The sequence below is a fragment of the Fundulus heteroclitus genome, unplaced genomic scaffold, assembly GCF_011125445.2.
Source record: "Fundulus heteroclitus isolate FHET01 unplaced genomic scaffold, MU-UCD_Fhet_4.1 scaffold_69, whole genome shotgun sequence".
NCBI lineage: Eukaryota > Metazoa > Chordata > Actinopteri > Cyprinodontiformes > Fundulidae > Fundulus > Fundulus heteroclitus.
The window spans coordinates 254,592-277,578 of NW_023397132.1; positions in this window are offsets into that span (position 1 = coordinate 254,592).

Genomic DNA, 22,987 nt, shown 5'->3' on the forward strand with positions numbered 1-22,987 from the left:
AGTATAGCATTTCCAAACTTCTATCTGTCAAACGAAGTACTGCAGGTGGTCGACAAAAACAAGTACCTTGGGCACATCATCACCGTGGATATGTTGGATGATTAGGACATTTTAGACAATGCATAATGTTATACGCCCATTCTAACACTCTGGCTTGGCAGTTTGGATGTTGCACACATAATGTAAAAATTTACTCTGTTCAGAACGTATTCTACCCTTCTGTACAAGGCTTATGACTGGTCAAAATATAAGAAAACCACAATGCGAAGGCTGCAGATGGCCCATAAAGACATCTTGCAAGTACTTCTGAGGAAACAGAGATGAACTAGTGCAACAGAACTGTTGGTAAATGCTAGTGTTAACACCATAAATAAGGTACTTTGATGTATGGTTTTATCAGCTGACTAAACCAGTCTCAGAATGCAATACTGGTGTCCCTCACATGTGTCAAGTGCAGTGTGAGGAATTGGTATATGTGTGTTTTATAATGTTTTTTTTAATAGTTTGTTTATCTTGTATTTGTTTTTAATGGACCAAGAGTCAGGAAATGAAGTTGAAATGAAATGAAAAAAAAACAACATAATGAAAATAATGAATTTATCTCTGGTGTTAAAACATGCAAGTATGGCAATATATGCAGATATCTGCATGTCCATTAGATAACATTTTAAATGAGGAAGAGCAGAAATGTTTTCAAACAAAGAACAACATTTTTTCACACTTAGCAGTGGAGAAGTAACACACAATTTGGGAATTCAGTTGACAACATTAAACAGACCCTGACGTGTGTGGTATTTGGTCAGAACTGTTTGACAAAAAAGCAGTCTCCGTATTATTTTCAGCCCTTTGATACTTTGACAAATAGTCCCTTAAAATGTCTAAAGAGACTGGAAGTTCTTACACATTTCCTCAGCCCCAAATACACTGATGCCTGAGTGGTTTCATTAAACCACAGCTGATATATTTTCTATGTCATGTTTGTAATGGAGTAACAGTCTTAAATATAAGTACAAGGAGAGTTGAAACATTTTAAAAGGTCACCAACAATTTTTATTGCAGTGCTTCAAGTGCATAAAACGTCTTCAGTCTTTACAGATAGCAAAAACAGTCTCTAAGTGTCTGTCAACAAGCCTCAATTTATTTGATACCTAATTCCACAGTAGATAAATCTATGGGCTGTGATCTGATGGACAAATCTCACAGATTAAAAGTGTCAATAATGTTTAAGAACTCTAACTAAAGGAACTGTTTCATAGTAATTAATAAATACAAAAGTCCACATGGTTAAAGGTCAGTCATAGATAAGGAAGAGTCTAGCCAGTAAATCAGTAAAATATTTGATAAATCACACAGCAGGGGATGAGTGAAGTTCACCTCCAGTAGTTGCACCTAAAAGCTGTTGTCATGTTCCCATTAACTTTGCCTTCACATTTGTTAGAATCCTGCCCTGAGTGGCAGCTGTTCATATGTGCGTACGTGCACGCACATGCATGTTCATGCACGGTCCCGCCCGGCTATGTAAACAGAGAGCTGCGGTGTGACGTCATACCATAGTCCATCTGCAATATTGCCTTTAGTTCTTCACATCATTCTTTTTTAGTTCTTTCTATCTAAAATATTGACATTTTGCTTATTGCTCCGTTGAATCATAATTTTGTAATTATATTCACTCAGTTCAAGTGTCATGAGCACATGACCTCAAATACTTCAACAACGTTTGAAAGAAAAGAAAACCTATAATAATTCTCACATTTAATTACAGGCATTTGTCTTGCTTCTTTTAGGCCTTTTTCCTTTTCCTCTTTTGAAAATTTAGCCTTGAGGGAAACTATTAACCAGGCAACTGAAAAGAAATTCCAATTATTATTTTTTTTGAATTTCAGAAAATGAAAATGGGACATTAAACATATCAAAGCAATGTACCTTGTGATTAGAGTTTGGAGATTTCTGTGTCGAACAGGATCACACCATGAAAGAATGTTGACTGCAGAAGTCTGTAGCCCAGATTTAATGTTTTATGAAAACCTCAGAGTGTAAAACCTTATCATAGAGTGAATGTTTATGTAAAAAAATGTCAAAACCAGCTTTACATGTCTTTTTAATGTGGGTAACTTAAATAGCTTTCAGTAATAGATTATTCAGCCCTTTATATACAACACATAGACCACATAGGGTAATTTGTGAATGTATGTTATTCACTTGGCTGTGGTCAAGCTTTAAAATATCGCTGAGCATAAAAATGCTACTAGTTTTGCTAGATAATGCCCTTAACTAGGGGTCTGCAAAGCGCAGCTCCGGGGCTGCAGGTGGCTCCTAGGGGTCTCCATAGGGGCTCTTATTTGACCACTTTTTGGGTTCTGTCATGCTGGTCTGCAGTATGAGAGCACTTCAGAACTTTGCTGGCACTGTTTCTGTTCAACCTCTAGACCCATGACTTCTCCATCAGCACACCAGACTGACACCTTCAAAAGTTATCTAATGACTCTGCTGTGGTAGGTCTCATCACAGATGAGGACCACTCAGAGTACAGACATTGGGTAGAAAGATTTGTAGCCTTGTGCCCCCAGAACCGTCTCAGGTTAAGTGCAGGGAAAACAACGCAGCCGGTGGTGGACTTTTGTAGGTGCAGGCCTACTCCATTGATATCTGTTAATATTCAGGGAACTGGTGTAGGTATAGTGGATTCTTATAATACATGGGTGTTCACCTTAACAATAAGCTGGACTTGAGTCACAACACCTGTGGTGGCAACAGCCATCTTGTCTGGTGTGGTTTGTTGGAGCAGCAGCTTATCTGCAGTTGAGAGGAAGCAGCTGGATACGCTCATTAGGAGGGCCAGCTCTGTCCTGGAATGCCCCCTGGACCCAGTGCATGTGGTGGGAGACAAAAGAACTGTAAGAAAAAAAGCATCTGTTGCAGAGCTGGCAAGCTCTTTTAGTGACAGACTGTTGCATCCTAGATGCTCAAAGGAGCACCTCCGCATGTCCTTCCTCCCAGATGCTGTCAAGACTTTATAATCTTTGTTGCTCACAAGACATTCAATAAGTGTTTAGAAAATTCTAATGGTTGCATGGGTTCTGATCTGATCATGAATTGCTTATACTGTCTTTTGTATGGTAAGGTAGCCTAAGGTACCTTAGCTGCTCTGAAATGCTGCTGTACAATCAGGCATATTCCATATTTTCTCACATCATTGTATAAATTGGCTGCTGTATTCCCTCTGTTTAGAGGAATGATGCATTTCTTATCTGATTATCATTAGTCTTGCCACGGTACATTTGCACACGCCTAAGCTACTCCGAGATTTTGTTGTACAATCATGCATATTCCATATTTGACATTGGTGTGTGAAAAGGCTGTTGTTTTTCCTCTGCTTTTTCAATAAGGATTTTGTGTGTAACTGTCTCTGTTTTTGTCACTGTCACACCCGAATTTACCCATATGGAACAATACAGGAACGTCTTATCGTTTAGCCAGCTGCTCTGCAGTATGCAGCAACAAACGGGGTGGGAGCCTGTTTCTTACTGCCTGAGAAAATTCTGGTCACTCTGGCATTTACTTGGGCATCTCAATAAAAGCACTTTAAAACATCAGTATGGATTAAAATTTGTAATCTAACTCTGTCTAACACTTGCTGATTAGTTTTTCCTAAACAAGATACATTGCTACTCAATGTATAATGCTGCACATTGGTATTGACCAATGATAAAGATGGTTCCAGCAGGTTGTCTTTCATTTGTTTTCAGGCTGACTAGCATACTTTTGTGAGGTAGCTTTTATTTGACAATCATGTTGAATAAATCCCCACTAAATATACACAGGCAGCCAATTAGATGTTTCCCCCCTGAGTCTTGTTAAAGACAGAAGACATTTGGTACTTGAAGGACTCAGTTAATCTGTTTAGGGCACCAGTGTCGTTTTTGGACAGATTTCCCCACTGGTTCGGTGATCTCTGCAGCTTTGGCTTTCCAAAGAGGGGATTGAATGGGGGAGGCTCAATGGCTACAAAGCCTCACCCCAGATGGCCTTGCACTGGCTCTCTCTGGAGATTACTGGGCCGATGGATGTGTCTTAAAGGAAAATAGTCTTAGAAGGATATTTTGTGAGGCTAAATGGCACAGAAGGAAAAGAAAGTTGGCTGGGTATAAATTTGAAATTGTTTGTATTTGATAGTTCAGTGTGCTGTGTTGGAGTATGAAGTCACGTGCACAAATAATTTCATACCCAAGAGTGTCTGCATGCCTGACATTAACTTTACATGTCTTATCTGTGTGACAGGTGTATGAGTAAGAGACTGCAGTCTTGCCTGAAAAAAGAATAAAACAATGTCATTTCAGAGTATTCTCTAAGATTCCTTTGCTACAGTGGGCCATAAAGCTGGCCTGTGAGATTCTGATCAGTTTAGATATATTGACCTCACACACTCAGAGTAAGCCCAAGTCTGTTAGAGGGTTAAAACAAATCATCAGATTCCCAGGGAGGTGCACAGTCATAACTGTTGCTGAGGTAGAATTTCCAGTTGCCCAAACCTATGGGTCACTAGTGAGAATTTAACATGAACTTACATCATGTGCATGAATCATATTAACTTTAGAATTTTAATGACATTAATATCTTCAACTATAAAGATACACATGGACTAGCTAAATGCCTTTTTGTTACAATTGCTGCCATTAGGTGTTTATTTAAACATGCACAGTAAATCTGAATGTGCAGGTGCCGCTCCATAATTGATGGATGAAAAGATGGATGCATACAGATTGGTTAACTGAATTGGAGACGCATAAAAATGAAAACCAAATTAACAAAATGTGTTAATTTTGAATAAAAGACTAACTTTGTTAATTATTGCCTTTGGTACTTATTTATAGTTGATCATAGCCAAAGCAAACCTACTGATGCAAAGCAACGATAGACATACAGCAGAAGCTACAATTGAATGGTTTTGGTCAAAAACACTCATGTCTGAATCAAAGTATTGAACAAAACCCAACAGAGAGGTTTTTTTTTGCAAGAGTTGATAATTGATGGCCACAGATCTTCTCCATCCAGCCTGGCTGAGCTTGAGCTATTTTGCAAAGAAGAATGGCCTACCATTTCAGTTCTACAAAACCCATAGCATTAAAACCAAAAAAGATGTGCAGTGATAAGGTGGTTCTCTTTTTTGTGTGTCCTGTCTGGCAATGTGGCAATACAAATATTGATCTTAATGCCAAAATGAGCCCAACAGATTTTATTTTCACAAGTGGAGCCTTGCTGCTTTCGCTGTAGTGCCTCGCTTGATTTATATGTATATGCAAGAAGCTTTATTGGAACTTATGCTGGGACTATTTCATGTTAAATGGACACTGAAACAGGGGGATAGAAGAAGACAAAAAAAAGAGAAAAACAGATGAGACAATATGTAAAAAGGGAGAAAATGTGAAAGAGAAAGAGGAGTGGAAAGGGAAAGAGCAGTACAACAAAGTCTGCTTCTTCACCTGCAAAGAGAGATATAAAAAGAACAGCAAAAAACAACTAATAAAATATTACAGGTACAAACAAGCAATGCCTTGATACCATCACTGAAGAATATACAATGTTATTTAATACAAAATATATAGAGTGACAGCTAAAGATAATAACACAGGTTTTCTGTAAGTACCTGAATTCAAGCACCTGTAGGTGTTTGTGAGAGTGCGCTTGTGTGTGTAAGATTTATCCAGAGGAAAAATGCTCAATAGTGGTTGTGAGGAGCCAAAGAACACCCCAGATGCCAAGAGGGACCAACACAGGGTAAGCTGCCTCCCCCATCCCAGGAAAGAGGAGAGACGGGCCCCAGGAAACCCCCCCAACAGCCACAACGCCAAAGCCCCCGGGAGCCACGGGGATGAGCCCTACAAACTATTTATTAAGGAGTGCTGAAGGGAAGTGCACAATGATTTACTGCTTTGATGAATTGCGAGAAGGTTCAAGGGGTATGAATACATATGCAAGACACTGTAATAGTGTGAATATGATATGAATTTCCTAGTTGGATAACCTTGACCATAGCTCTTAAGTATTTCGAGACCAGTGTGCATTGTTGCTTAACTGTTCTAAGACTTAATAACAGACATAGAAAAGTTATGTTGGTCCATACTTTCTGTGACAAAACTTATTTCATGCCATTGAACACTCGCTCCCATATTCACCACTTCTTTTATCCTTCCCTTTGTGATTTTGCGTATGTGTTTGTGTATGTGTCTGTGTGTGTGTGTGGTGAGCCAGTGTCTGGCTGTAAATACCAAGCTCAGAGTGAACTCCTTTAGACTGAAGTCACCAGGGTCCTTCGCCTTGGCCAATCTTCCAGGGAGATGTGCAGCATTTGTTTGTCTGGCAGTAATGAGGAAAGGGAGGCCAAGAGTGTTATCAGGCATGCCCGGATTCACACACCTCAAGCAGACACATAAATACGCACAAACAGCTCTTCCGCCAGTTCAACCACAGATGCCCTTCATTATTGCAAGAGTATGTCGCAGCAAAATTTCAATGAGTTTGTACTGCAAAAAAAAAAAAAAAAAGGTGCAGCCACATTTATCAGGTTGTTAGGGACAAACCGCAACAGACATGTTCAAACATTGTTGCAAGATACTCCACTGTTTGCTGTGCATTAAAAGTTTCAGTGTAATTATGGTTTTGCCCTTCCCTCACACAAAGATGCTTTCAATTCCTATTGTTGTAAATGTTCAGCAGAGAAAGATAGTGCTGCGTATGAGGATGCCGAATAAGGTGAGCGTGCGCTCGCCTGGTGGGTCTCTCCACTGTTAATTTGGTTATATGGCTGCTATGCAAAAGCAATGGGACTTAATTAAATGTCTCACCTAGAGCGGTGGAGGATCATGTTGCCACTAAATCCAGTTTGAAGTAATGCCGCACTTTATTGTGACGATCAGTGCTTCCCTAGGGGTTCAATTACAGCTAAATCTAATTGAAGGGGAACCGTTCAACAATACCGCCACTCTACCCCCAACCCACCCCCCCTCCACCATCCCTACACCTGTCCCTTCCCCTTTTTGTTCTTCATAATCAAAGTCTTCTGCATTTTAAATAAGTCGGATTACCTTGGGAAGTCTTATAAAAGTCTTTTGTAGACAAGAGACCAACAGCTGGTGGCAAGAGGTCCACAAACTCATTACCTGAGCCAAAGGTAGAATTACCTCCACAAAAGAGTTTAATATCCTCCATTAATTGTCCTCATATAAAGTTAATTAATTAATTACAGCTGTAATGGAGTGGAATCTTCTCTGGCTTATCAGTTAAACAAGTCTTGCCCATGTTAAGAATGAGTTATTAAGTTGCTCGGAATTCACAGGGACATTTTCTGAATTGCTGAAGGTTTTTGTGAATATGAGCCAGTTTCCGCACTAATTCAGCCAAGCTACTAACAGCAAAATCATCACTGAAAGTAGTTTGTCAGCCTGAGCAAATAGGTTTCTCTTGTAAAAGAATATGAGAAACCCATCAGAGAATACCGATGGAAAAAACACAAAACCCTTCCTGGGAGGGGGAGAAATGCTGACTTTTGTGAAAAAAAAACGTATCACCGCTGTAAAGCTCAGAGTGAGATCCAATCCAACAAGCTACCAGTGTCACTTTCACAAGATATGTCAGTTGAGAAAAAAATGGGGTAAAAAAAATCAGTTAAAACAACAGGCTTTTATATTAAACATTTTGTAAGAATGTGTCCAAGAAAATTTATTAGTAACCAGAAATATATCTGTGTGTCTTAGACAGTATGGGGTAAGAGAGTGCTGTGCTTTTCAATTGTATTAACTTTTCCATGTTTTGGGACATGACAGCCATATACTTCATCCAACACAGTAGGCAGTAAGTAGTGTGTCAGTCAAAAAACATAACAAGATGTGCTATAATTCCCGAAACAATGTATTTGGACAGCCTACCCTGATGTTATTGTTATGTGAAAGCTGCCAGTAAATATGTAACATATTGTTCCTTAGGGTAGGAAAATCTAATATTTTATTATGTAGACTTGGAATCTAGAAAGTTTACAAAAAAAAATACCATGATAAACTGCAAATTTAAACATTAACTTCTAATGCATAAACCTCTGATTGTGAACTTTTGTTTTGTATTCAGTTAGATGTTTGAAATTTCATGATTTAATTGATATTGCTGAGCTCATAAATTGCTGATGTTTCTGGAACTGAAAGAGCTCTCCAATGTTAAAGAGGCATTTTAGAAAAAGAAAACAATGGAATGAATTTTTCATTGGCCGTCTAACATTGGCTGTCTAACATGCCTAGCCCCAAGTACTCCTCCGATCGGTTGATCAGTCCGTTATCATGAATCTCCTCCTGGGAGCACATTCTTTTTAGGAGGTTGGTTCATAAACTCAGACAGAACTTATATTTCCATCATGAATACAAGTCCCTGCAAGTGTGTTTTGTCTCTCCTCCAAAAGACTTGTTTGTTACTGTGCCACTTTGTAACTTTCTGATATGAAGCCTCCCCACGTCTGAAAGTCTGTGCCAGCATGGACAGTCCTCTGCACAGCTTTTCACTGACCTTTGTCTGACCATAGTACTGTTGTACAATAAAAAGCCAACCATTTCCCAACTAAGGGAGATGGTTCTAAGGGACGCTGGTTCCATGGTTCCCATTCTCTTGTGGCAGTTCTCCTCCTTACAGCTGAAACATCTAGGCACTTTTTATTTCTTTCCTATTTCATGGGTGATAAAACCCCTTCCTTTTGACTTCCTGGAGACTGACAAACTCTTGATAAATTTTTGACTAAATTTCTATTAGTGTACAGTTTTTTTGTTGATTATAAATACATTTTAATGTAAACCGCTGCTATTTATAAGCAGCAAACTACTGCTATTTTAAGAGTCCCAATAGCGATTCTGTTTTTGTTTTTGTTTTTTTTTTTTACTTTTCTTACCTTTTTGCTAAGAAAACTTTAAAGTCAGGAGTTGTACTTCACTACTGTGTTCTTCTGCAAAAATTTTATTGTACTAGATCAAGTTACCTGAGGAATTGGGGACTGTAGTAAAATCTACTTTTGTTCACTCCAGAAAATTTAGTAATAAATAAAATAGCAAAATTTTACAATCTGGGGTTTCCTTCAGTTTCTCAGCAATTCACACAATTTCTTAAATTCCAAAACACAAAATGTTCATTCACCAATGAATTAGTCACATAAACTGGCAAACCGTAGCTATAAATATAGCTGATACAATCCTCTTAAGAAAAGGAAAGAGTGTAGTAGTAGCCTGTGTGTATGGGTCTTTAATAGAACATTTTTGGGAATACTGTCAGCTTTGGTTATTTTCTATTGATGATCTAAATAAACAGCCATATAAAAATACTAATAATAGTCTGCAAATAACACCTGGGCCACACTTTAGGCACTATAACCACCTGTGAAAGGTTCATAAAATCTTTACAGCTTATTTAATAGCTTGTTTATCAGCTATTTATTTGCCATTCATGGATATGTGATTATAAAATGGGATAGGTAGAATACAGTCTAAATATGTGTGATATATAGCAGGCTTTGTTCTTTTTGTGATCATTTGATAAGACCAACACGATTTGGTTAAGGAGATAAAATAACTTCTTAACAAATTATCCATATATGAATTCATTAAAAGTAACTTGTAGCTATCTTCATCTTAACATCTGCATACATTAAACGGTTCACACATGGGACTGAGAATACACTGATTTCATCATGATTCACATAAATAAATGTTAATGTTTCTGCTGTAGTTGCTGCTTAACTCCACATACAAAATGTTTCAGTGTGTGTCTTATGTATTAGTGACTAAATAGGCTACTGTAAAACAAAAGTATTAAAACCCAGCCTTCTTGTGGACCTCCTCCCTGCCAACCTTTCCTAAGCCTGTCAATAAATCACCCACCCATTCTGCTGCTGCTGTTGTCCCTCTGGAGAAACTTATTTATATGTTCACTGCAGGGATCCCAGTCATTTCAGTTTCAATTCATCAAGCTTAATAGGTATAGTTGAAAGGACTGGGCTCAAGCTGCATTTGCTCTTACCACTTCTTCTTTGAAGGGACCAAGAGTAAAAGAAGTAAAAGTGTATACGTCATATTCTCTGTCTACTGGCTCATAACTGCATGCACAGGCAAAGCCACAGAAGGTTCTGAGTAACCTTTATTTTTTTATTTTTTGGGGGGGAGTGGAGGGGGTAACATGTAGTTTGCACTTTTACTGAGGTCTGTAAGTGTTTCACTTTTTAGTTTGAAGAGCAAAGTTTAAATCCATTGTGATCTTAGCCAATACAATGTTGTGGAATAAATGTGGCACATAAAGAAATATAACCACAATCTTTGGGATCCCTAGTAAAGACGAGTGAAAAATCTTAAGGAGCAAGTCACTAACATGACCCTAGCCAGATTGATTTTGCTCCGCCTAGCTCCACTTACATCCATCTGGGACCTCTCCCATAGAAAGTGATTTCTCCAACCAATTTTATTGTCCAGCCAATCAGGATGCAGGGCTGGAGTTTCATAGATGTGACGTAGTGGAGAAGCGACCATGAGACTGTTTTTTTTTTTGTTTTTTTGTCATTGTCCTGTCTAGCAATATGGCAATAGGAATTGATGTCTCAATGCCAGATAGAGCTCGACAGATTTTGCTTTTACAAGTGGAGCGAACAGCTTTCGCCATAGTGCTCCACATGATTTATGCTTGTAAATAGCTTTATTATGATTCCTGCAAGGAGAATTTCAAATTATATGGACATGACAATGGGAGAGTAAAGGAAGAACAAAAAGTGAAAGAGAAAGAAAAAAAAAAAAGAGTAGAGGTGAAAGAAAGAGGAGATAAAAGGGAGAGAATGATAAAACCTTCTCCGTCTGCTCCGTCACCTGGAAAGAGAGATGCAAAAAGAACAGCACAGCCAACAGACATAAAGCAACAGATACAATCAAATAACACCTAGATGCCATTGCTAAATCATATATATTATTATGTAAGCTGACATGTGTAATGTGATACTTGAAAAAAGAAAGTGAGAGAACATAAATAAATAAATAAATTACAAGATTACTGTATATAAATGAACACTTAATACCTGGGATCCAGCACCTGTGGGAGATGTGAAAGTGCACTAGTTTAGGTGAAGATTATCGAGAGATAGCTTGATAGTGATTGTGGAGAACCAAAGACCCACCTTCCCCGAGCACAGAGGCAGGCGTCAGGGGACCCGTAACCCCGGACTCCCAAAGGGGTCCCTAAAGCAGGTCGCCCAGGAGGGGCCGACACAGAATATCTGCAACCCCCCCCCCCCAAGGAAGGAGCAGAGACGACCCTGAGGAAATCCCCCAGCCACCGCAATGCCGACGCTCTCAAGAGCCGCGGGGACGAGCCCGGGGGCTCCGCCGGCAGCTAGCCCCGCTGAAGTGGTCCCGGCCATGGGCCCTGAGGGCCAGAGGCCCCAGGGGCGCCCCGCCCCCCCCGGGGGGCCAGGCCCCACGAAGAGGCCGCCGGGAGTGGGCCGGCGCACGCCCGGGAACCCGCCCCAAACCCGAAGCCAACCAATGCGCCAGAGGGCCAAGGTGCCCGCCAACGAAGTGGAGGAGGGCAGGACGTGGGGGGATGGGCTCCGCACCTAGCGGAGACTTGAGATGTTCTTGGAGGAGGGAGCGGACCACACCCATACCTGGAAAAAAAATAAATAAATGGAAAACTCCTTCACACCATCCCTCCCTTGTGCCCCACTCACCACACACAGAAAAAAAAAAAAAAAAAAAGACGCTGTACACACATTCCCACATAACACTCACATCCAACACTGACCAGAGGGGGGGTCACCCCAAATCGACTATACGACTGCTTGTGCCCGAGACTGTTTTGATTAAACAATGGCGGCTCACATCGAGAAAGCAAGCGTTAACATTGATGCTGCTATTTCTTCCGTGTTGTCCAATCCACCTAATATTGTTTCATTAAAAGAACATCAGAGAACGCCTCTGAAGGCTTTTGTTGGTGGAAACGATGTTTTTGCCCTTCTCCCGACCGGATTTGGCAAGTTTTGTTTTCCGCGGACGCGGCGCCCGCGGCGGACGCGGCGCCCGTGGTGGAGCGGTTAGCGCGAACCATGTTAGGAGGCCTTTAGTCCTCGACTGACTCCGGCCCGTGGCGCTTTGCCGCCTGTCTTCCCCCATCTTCCTGTCAGCTTACTGTCAATAAAACGCGTGCCACCAGAGCCGCAAAACACATTGAAAAAAAAAAAAGAAAAAGTTTTGTTTTTTCCTGCGTCGCTCTCACAGCGTCATGGGTTAGCTTCAGTGTGAGTGGTTGAAATAGCAGACAAGTGGCTTATCCAATCATTTGCAAGGATTTTTGATAAGGCCCAGCCTTTAAAAAAGGCCATTCCTATGGAGAGGTCCCAGATGGATGTGAGTGGAGCCAGGCGAAGTGAAATACATCTGGCTAGAGTCAGGTTAATAGAATAATCCAATAAACTGATTTTCCTGAATAATTAATGTAACTTATGTTATAATGTTTCCCAGAAGGTATAAATGAGATGTGACAAAGAGGCCTATTGTTATTAAACCCCTCTTCAAAACGGAAATGATGAGACAACGTAATGTTTAAGAGACTCAAACTGACAGGATGCAGTTCTTCCTGCTGCACCATGGACAGTTCCAGAGCCTTCCATTACCTTCTCTCTCTTCGACAACGTCCTTCCCATGTCTGCTCATGCCTCACGTCTCCCAGCGTCCTTCGTCCCACATCGTGTGCCCCCATCTCCAGCCAGCCCTATGCCTGCCTACCAGCCTTCCCTCGTCTTTGCCTTCCTGCCTGCGTTCCCTTAAGTCTGCCGGCTTCAGCTCCACTACGTTCTTCTGCTCCAGCCACCTTCAACATAACTCCGCTGCCATCTGGTACAGTCTGCCGGTTTCCTGTTCCACCACTCATCACCTTCAATAAAACTCTGAAACTAAGCTCTGTGTGTGGCTGAATTCGGGCTCAGTAACCAGTACCTGTCACAAACGTGTGCTGGACTCCACAAATCAGCTTAGCATAAAAAAAGCTATTCACCAGACCTTGGTATTTACAATCACAGAAAAAAAGCAAAAAGCAAAAAAAAAAAAAAAAAACAACAACAAAAAAAAAACAGCAACAACAACAAAACAAACTTAAAGTAAATTACCTGGAATTGTAACAGTCAGAGGTGGAGGAGGATCTAAAGGCATGCTTTACTTGTTAATTCTTGAATGATTTATTTTCTGAACTCAACATTCTGGATCATTTATAGGACCTTTCTCAAAGGCGGCACATTTGGCCGCCTTTGAGCCTGGTTTCCCGGCTGGTTGGACAAGCTGAGTACGAACACAATCACAACAATTGCAATACCAATCATTTTGGAAGATGACGACATCCCAGGAGCTTCATTTCAACCTGCTTCAATAGAGAAACCCAGCATAGAACAGCTGAAACGGTTAAAATAAAGAAGCCTCAAAATGAGCAGAAAGAAAGCAGTATTAGTAGAAAGGTTAGAGAGGTTGTCCTCTCCTCTCGCGCTACGGATCAAACATGAGGAAGAAACCCACTTAATCCACGTACAATTACAGCTAATACTAAGAAGAAAATCTATATATTACAGGCCTATGTTTTAAATTATTACAGTGCTTACTGCAAAAAAAAAAAAAAAAAATAGACTTATAAACTGCTTATTTTCTAAAATTGCTAAGTAAATCAATTGAAGAAAACTCCCTTTATAAATCCACGATCATCATATTGTGAGTCACAGATACCAATGCAGCGGTGTTTTGTTTTTACCATAATATGTCTGTGGAGGCGATATTCAGGACAGATCTGTCTACTATTTTACTCATACAAGTAAACTATTCAAATGTTACAGCTCTGTTTGTACAACCCCAAGAGGGCCGCACTGTGCTGTTCTAAATGTAATATTTAGAGAAATATCGTATTCTAGCCACTCTTAGTGAGCTTTTCCATTGTGGATTATGTACCATGAATCTGAGCTTCTCCTCCTCCAAAGGAGTTTGCAAAACTGTGCCTGGACTTATCCTGGAACCATGTGTTTTCAGCTGATGAGATTAATAGCATTTTGGTCCTTTTCTCTAAAAACGCCCAAAAAAAAGATCTCTCCAAATAGAAATACATACTGTTTCGGATCCCTTTGGAGTATACATTAAATTCTGGGCTCTTAGTAAAGGACACAGTGTCTAGTTTTTGCCTCTACATTCAGATTCACTATAAGTGGAAATGCTAAAAAGTTGTGGCCTCAGGTACCCAGACAAAAAATTGATTTCTTTATTCTAGTCTGAATTTGTATTGTGAAAATGAAGGCTGGGAGAGCTGCAGATGGCATGGATGGGCTAACTGACATCACAAAACTAGTCTTTGCTCAGGACCATTTATATTTCAAAGGGCAAAACAATATCTGCAAAAATGTGTATGTTTTAACTATTTATATCTGACTGTATCCATGCGTTTTTTGTAGAGGGACTGTTACAGGTGTAAATGAAAAATTTCAATAATTAAAAGTTACACTGCAGTTTTCATGCCTTTGTGGATCAAACATGTATAAACCTATTTTTGTTCTACTGGATTATGTTCTCTGGACGGATACGAGAACAAAGAGACCAAACTGACTGGTGTTGTTTCTCTTTGGACCATTACAAAGCGTCAAACGTAAGTTATGTTCACTTTTATGGTTTGTCATAATCTCAATAAACGTTTGAGATGAATGCGCTGTTTATTGTGGCTCAAAATGATTTTACGCGGTTGAAAAGACAGGAAAGCAAGTTTTGTTTTGATTTGTAGAATGTCTCTACTAACAGTGGCAGTGTGTTATTAATCAGCTGTATAGATAAAATAATATAATATTTGCATGCTACCCGCATTCCGCACCATCGAAGTGGTGAGATAGAGATTTTCAGCAACAAACAGTGTGTTGGTTCTGGAGTGAAATAAAGAATGGTTATGTCTGAAATAAAATCTTGCCAGCTGTTTAGTATGGTGGAGGAAATTTAACGCTGTGGATCTATTCCTTCTCCAAACGCCTGTTGGGTCTATTCACAAGGAAACATTTGTGACTACACGTGCCGACAGGCTTGCCACCAGCTTCCCAGGGCCGTGCCTACATCTCCCAGCAGTCTGAGCTCCCTCACACAATATAAAAGCAGCATGCAGACGTTACTACAACACTTCTACTTTGTAGTGTACCTGTACATTACACTGATGGCACAAATAACAGGGTTCCGAGAAACTTACTGGAAAGTTACCCCTTCACTTATTTCATCCCTTTGAAGAAGAAAGCTCATGGCAGCTTAGAAAGCCAGCTGTGTGTGATTTCCAAACCCTTTTCTGATCGGAGACCGGTGGATCAAAGCAGTTTCCGATCCTGGTATCAGAAAATGTAGTGGCGATTTTCCAAGAAAACAAAGGCATCCTTGTTTTTGTTTTTTTTTTCCAGTCGACTTACTGCAGTTTACATAATTTTTGCTTCCTAAACTGAATTAAAACTGTCCTGCCTTGAGACCCAGCGGACGTGCTGTAGTGTGACTAATTCCAACCTCAGAAGCCTCTCCCAATCGGCAGAAGACATCAGCAAGTTAATTAGTTTATTTTGGGGTTTTATTTTCCAAACTTGGGCAGGATAAAATAGTTTAGAAGTTCTAAAACGTCACTGTGTCCATTAGTCTGATTGTACATTTTACGTTTGTTGCAGAGGGAGGAGGTTGGTGAAGCAGGCAGGATGCATGATATAAAAAAACCCTCATAAATAAAGACAGATTTGTTTGTGCTTATTTTTATTCAGACCAATACACTGCATACAGACAATATTTACCTCATCTTAGAAAATCTTGTTTCAGACAACATTGTTGAAAATGTTTTGAGCCAATTAAAAAAAAAAAAAAAAAAACATAGACCAATTGACAGAAACAGTAACCTTGTTTTTACTCTACTTTAGTAGATATCTAAACAAAATTAAATCTTTTAACTGGAGATGTTTTTTTTTTATGTACTGCCTTTTAGCAAAGTAATGTCATGTCCTGACCAGCCATGTACTGATTTTTAAAATAATTAGTATAAGATGGATTTCTGAAAAAAAAATGCAATTAGTAGTTCTCAGAAATTATCTACAACAGCAAGAAAACAGAGGGTTGACCTTGCTGGATGATTATAAGAGGATTAAATGAGCCAAGTTAGTGCACTTTAGGACTAAGATATGAAAAAACACTTAACTAATATGTGTAAAAAATCTATATGTTCCCTTGTTTTATTCAAAGCATTGTTGCTTTCTAATTGGAGTTCACATAATGCTTTGGAGAGAGTTTAGCATCAAGTTTAATGATACAATTGAGTAAATATGCTTTTTCATCTGAGTTATTATATATAAAGTCAGCTGTCTACTAAGTTGCAAATGCCAGCTTTCATCAGTTGATAGACAACTACAAAAACATTATGAGATGGTTTGATTTTCCATCAAGAAAAAAACTAATATATATATATATATATATATATATATATATATATATATATATATATATATATATATATATACACACATATATATACAAGGGCAGAACATTCCATAACTTTGGAGCAGCTACTGTAAAAGTATGGTAATCTCAAAGGTAGTTCTTGGTTTTAGGCTCATGAAGGAGCTGCTGGTTGGGGGACCTAAAGGAGTGGGCCAGTATTTAAAGATGTATCAGCTCAGAGAGGTGGGTGGGGCAGGCCATTGAGATAATTGAAAGCAAATAAAATAACTTTAAAAAGGATCCTGAAAATGTGCAAGTAGCCCGTAAACTGAAGTAAAAGGAGGAAAATGTGCTGACTCTTTCTTGTGCCAGTTAAAAGAAATGCTGCAGCATTTTGCACAAAAAAAGAGTTCATGCACAAAACAGGAAATGGAAACACTTTCTCAATAAGTTCTGATGTAGTGAACATTTACCTCACATGATCAGCTGTTTCCGTTGTTGGCGTCTTCCCGCATAATCCCATAATGGGCCAAAATAGTTACAACTTTTCCGACAGCAACAGATTTCTGAGCACATCTCTTTTGATTTTTAGATGTGTGGTCCATGCTAATTTGCAACCTCCAATTCCTGTTTATCAGGCCATGCATAATGTCACCTTCTGACAAAATTATGAATCGAGTAGCCTGGTTAATTCGCTTCAAACCAGTGGATGGAAACATGCCTAATTCACTTTTTTTTCTGACATTTTAAAAGTTTGCTTAAATTTGCATGACAGTTGGATAGAAACATGACTAATAACTCCAAAATAAAGCATGGCCTGGTAATCCTGCCTGGCTGTAACAAATGCATTAAATACTGTTACAAAATCTGCCTTGACAGGAAGGGCTTCATTTTGGCTACCTGCCTCGTTTGAAAAATAAATAGATTTTACCACAGCCCCAATTTGGTTTTCAAGTTTAAGGTCTGCATCCATTTTAACTCCCACATGCTGATGGTGGTGATTGGTCACACAATACTGAGCCGAGGAACCAAGATCTATGGTGGAGATTTTTGAAGTGCCACCAAAAAACATCACTCCTGTTTTTCACTCATTAACGTGTAATGGGTTCACAGCAATTCAGGCCTTTATGTCAAGAAGACATTTGAACAGTGATTCTGCTGAGAAGCCCTTTGTCTTTTTAAGGGAGATAAATCTCAAAAACTCCTATTGTTGTGAATATTTTCTTTTGTAAAAATAGTATTATAACCCCATGGCACTACGAGTGCAAGATCCTGACTTCACAGCCTTTTTATGTGTAATTTGTCTGCATTTTAAACTTTCTGAGTGCAATTTAACGCTGCAAAATGAAATGATTAGAGGGAGTTTAAAAGTTTGTAGCAGAACATCTATTCTCAGCAGCACATGAAGTGTAAAATGATAAATTGGCACAAACACTCAAACTAGGAAAAAGGATTGTAATTACACGCCTCGACATGGTATACATGAGAGCAGACGTCCTGGAGGAAGGGGAGAATTTTCTTTACATGAGTAATATCATATATGCGTGAAAGTTACAGTAAACCAATCAATACTTCCAAATTAACTCAGATATGTGTTCAACGGCAGGCAAGCAGTTTCATCATTCCGCATTCCTTTCTTCATCATCAGAGCTTTCAGAGGCCCTCTTGAATATTTTACACCTCTATATGTCTTTATGGAATTGCAGGCAAAATTGCAAAGCCTTTTTTACCATCCATTTTTCATCAGCATTTGAAAAGAAATACCAAATAATCCAGTTTATTACACGGTGCTGGGACTCAAAAAAATACTCAGTCGCTTGTGGTTATCTACCCCCAGGCTTCTATCGCAGACTAAACAATGTGTTGTGTGATAACGCACGAGGAGCAATGCTGTTTAGATGCTGTTCCCTCTTTCTTCACCTCGTGCTCTCATCTAACACGCACACAGATCCAATTCCGAGTCAATGCGGTCAAACGGTTCCCGTTGTAGTAGTGGAACAGATGACAAGGTATTCAACTGTTATTCTTTCTTCTGTGCACTGTGAAGGTTGACTAATGTCCCTTATACTTCACTTGTTATTTCGTTTTTTTCTGCACATTGCATTTAATCTTTTGTAGAAGATTTCAGAAGTGCATCTACCCCCTCACCCCCCACCACCACCACCAGCAGGGAGGAAACAATGCATTCATTATCAGCTTCTCATCAGCCAAATCACGTAGTAGAAGGACTAAACCATAACCCCCCTTATTTTTTACTAAGACTGTCCATCTGTCTAATACAAGATGGGTTGCATTTGGTTTGTACTCTAGATGAACTTGTGCCATGGAGAGAGGTCCTTGTGTGGGTTGGAAAGGCAGACACACAGACACTCAACAGATGGCTCCACTTCAGCACAGCAATGGGGTGACTAGTGCGGGGGGAAAAAAAACGGGAGGTCCAGCAGGCCTGAAGACCGCACAAGTCTCTGGCACCGCTCGCCTCTGCGCATACATACCATTGATGCACTTTTGCAATCTTTTGTCTTGGTGACAAACATTAGAAATGTCCCCCGCGATCTCTGTGGATGCAAGACAGGTGGCATAGGGGATAGAGGGACGTGAGAAGAGAAAGGGAGAAAGGAGGAGCGAGAGATGTAGAGGAGAAGGAGCCTCTCTGGAGAAGGAGATGCATGCATATAAAAAAAAAAATTGTCTTGGCAGTGATTTAAGGTTGGCAGAGCGGAACTGTTCTGTGGCCTAATGACAGTTTGGCTGATCGACACCTCAGCTCGCTCCCCAAAGGTGACAGCAGACGCACAGGCCAGGTGGAGCAGTGACATTGGTGTCAGACGTCCTGCTTTGAATACAAGTCTGAGGAGTTATATTTGTCATTCACTCCACAGCTGATACACATTTTAAAAATATTTGTCAGCTGTTGGTAGGAAAATTGGTCTGACATACTCTATTTAACTGTCAAGCCAGCTGTAAAAGGGCAAATATATTTTAGACTCTTGCAAACCTTTAATTATTGAAACTATGAAACATATATAACATATATGTTATATATAACATATATAACATATATGTTGTGCTCCCGGTTGCAGAATATTCCTGTTTTGTCAAACCAGAAAATTTATTGTAAAATAATTTTTTTACAACATAAAACAACTTTAAGCCACCCTGCTCTTAATAATATTAGGTGAGAAACATATTCATAATGACCTGTAACTTGCATGTGTAATGTCAGAAGAAATTGTTTTGTGCAAATTACAAAGCTTTCTTTGTTTTTCATGAACACGCTTTTAATGGCCGTGTAGCTATCCTCCCTTTTGCACAATTAGTCAGGCACCAGAAGTCAGTGACCCTGCACTGATAAGTGGACACAGAAGATAGATGACTGGGTGGATGGATTTTTTTTGGCAACACAGAAACAGAAGGTTTAGCACTTCTGCTGCTAAGAGCACCTATCCAAGATATGCCTGAGTTCCAATGAACTAAATAGCTAGTCCTCGAAATAAAATGCAACTGTTTTTAGTGTGCGTTTTTATCAGAAGAAAAAATCAGTTTCTTCATAGTTTTTTTTTGCCTTTTATGTATTCTTTTCCTCAGATTGCATTAAATCAATGAATGCTCTGTCCAAACTACGTTCCTTCGTATTAGCCCTGATTATTAGCTCACACCGCAACTGTTTACTTCACCGTTTTTTTCTCCGTGAGAGTATTTAAACGCAGATGGACTCTCGTAATATTCCATTATTTTAATTAGCTTTTCATCTATCATGTCTAGCATGAATGGTAAATGTCTTTTTAGGGCCAAACAGATGTTAAGGATAAAATAATCGCAGGAGTTCTTATATAGGGTAGTTCACGCGTGACGTCAGCGCTACATCCGGGTCCCGCGGGTAGGCAAAAAACAGTACTGTTCTCATCTACTACATTACAAAACGGGTGATTTAGAGCGTACTTTTAGTTTGTTTATTTTTGGAATCTAAACAATGCCTATGCCTACGACTTGTTGTGCTCCCGGTTGCACACAGAGGCATTCCAATTCGTTGTATGTACGTTTCTGTCGTTTACCGAAGGAGGAAGGACGAAAAAAGAAATGGATATTTCCATTTCTTTTACAATTAAAAGAAATGGAAAATTGGGAGGCATTGGGAGTGTCTGCCTCCCAATGCCTCCATTGGGAGGCAGACACTCCCAATGGACTGGGGGAGCCATCATACTACGACAGAATTTGCAGAATTTGCAGCCTACACACTTCATCTCCGGTAAATACAACTTAATTCTGCTTCAGTCATTGTTCTAGATAAATAGCGGCGGAGGGGAGGTGGCGATCGCTACACGGGCCGGAGAAGCAGTGGCAGCAGCCGCCACTGTCTGGAGCAGCAGCCGCTTCCTGCTGCTCCAGACAGCGGCGGCAGCTGCTGCCGCTTCCCCGGCCCGTGTAGCGATCGCCACCTCCCCTCCGCCCGTTCACGGGCGCTAGTATTTCTGTGTTTACGCTGCAATGTTGCCGACACCCCCACCCATTTTAACAAGACAAAAACACCAAAATAATCCGTAGTAAACAATGTTTTTTTTAACCTACCAGGCGGGTCTTCCTCTCTGCTGAGACGTGGTCTGTGTCCAACGCCGCTTTGTGCTGTTGCACAAACGTGTGAACAACATCCATCCATCCATTTTCTGACCCGCTTAATCCCTCATGGTGTCGCGGGGGTTGCTGGAGCCTTTTTCCCGATATAAAATAATTGCAGCCGTCCAGTGGTTTCAGGGGCTTTCGTGCTCTCTCGTCTGTACTGGCCTGCCGTGTTTATAAGGCAGCTGTATATGTCGCGGCATGGAACCCTTGGCCAGCATTTCACAGACTCGCTCCGTCCCTTCAGGCTTTTGCTGTGTGGATCTGACAATCTGATACCATCAACCATCAACTTACTCTTAAAACGATCTTGTGATACGTTATCTAAAGAAGAAAATACGTGGAGAACTCGTCGGTTTCTCTGTTTGTGTCCGCCATTGTGTTCGCCTTTTGCCTACCAGTCCGGCGCACATGTGCGAAAAACCCGGATGAAAACAATAGCAGTGAACTACCCTATAGTCTGAGCCGCAGGACAAACAATGTCCCCAGAATACCATTTTAAGTTATTGTAGAGAAGTTTAATTCTTAAGAAACAGATTATGTGTGGAAAAGGGAGACTGGCACAATCAACACATTGCTCTAGAATATTGGATTATATTATTATGTTATTCTTATTACATATTTGTTGGGATAAATGTGCTCCTACATAACTTTGTATATCATTGGAACAATCCTGGCCAGAACTGAGGTCCGTTCTTCGTACGTCGCTAACTCAGTTAGCAGGATTTCATTGTTGACGATTTGGCATGATCTTGGATCGTTTGGTTCTTCGAAAGACATCCTGCCCTTGTTGTCATAGCAACATGTGCGCCAGCTTAAACCTGCTCGAAAGCAGGCTTATTTCATGTAAACAGTATTAGATCGCAGCTTTATAAGCGGAGGAGATAGGGAAGTCTGTCAAATCCATGTCCATTTTTACGACAGCAACCTGTTGCAGAAGGTGCAAGAATAACTGCTATAAGAAAATATTTTTTTCTTGTTTCTTTTTCTCCGTACTGGGATAAGATGCCATTAAAATTGCAGATACCCTGTTCTGTGTGGATTCCAGAGATAATGACATCATTCTTTGTCAACGTTTGACTATGTTCTAGACTGACTTGTGTTTTTTTTTCTTTGTTGTGTTTTATGTATATTTTTTTCAATTCTGGTCATGGCAATTAATATTTCCGTTACAGAGCATAGTTTTAAAAATGATGATTCATGCCAATTAAGCTGGTCTGTATTTCCTTTATGAAGGAGGCACTTTTATATGCATTTCTTTCTTTAGTGTTGTTTGGTAAAAAATACTATTTGGTAAACATTTTCTGATGAGACGTTTTTGGGACAAATTGCAGAAGGTGATCTTGGGTCCGTATCAGTCCTCTTTTAAATGAATTTAGCTAAATATGCTGCCATTCAGATTGTTCAGTTTTACAGAATAGGTATGTGTGTGCAAAACTAGTGACTTTATCATAATTTTTGGGTTCCCAATTTGACAGAATGGCAGAGAAAGAATTCATCTTATAATTTGGGTGAGCAATAGTTTTTTAAGGCTATATTAGCTACACTCTTATTTTAAATGGGAAGTTGATCTTGATCAAACTTATCTTTCACTATCAAAGGTAATCACAGAGTATGTTGAGCGATGTAGGAGATGAATATTTCAGGACGCCTAGAGGCATTAACTCATTCCAGCAATTTAACACTAATCTGTGCTGGCGATTTGCTTTCCTTTCCCCCAATCAAAGTGTTTGTATTTCACACTCACTTTCCCTTCTGAGAGATGACACAATTGGGTAAGTCACCTCATCTCAGGCCAGGTTCTCTCAAAATCCAATATACACAGTTCCCCATTGGCTTTTGAAGGTGTGAGTCCCTGTTGAACTCAGCCAGCAATTGGCTTTGTGAGGCATGGAAAG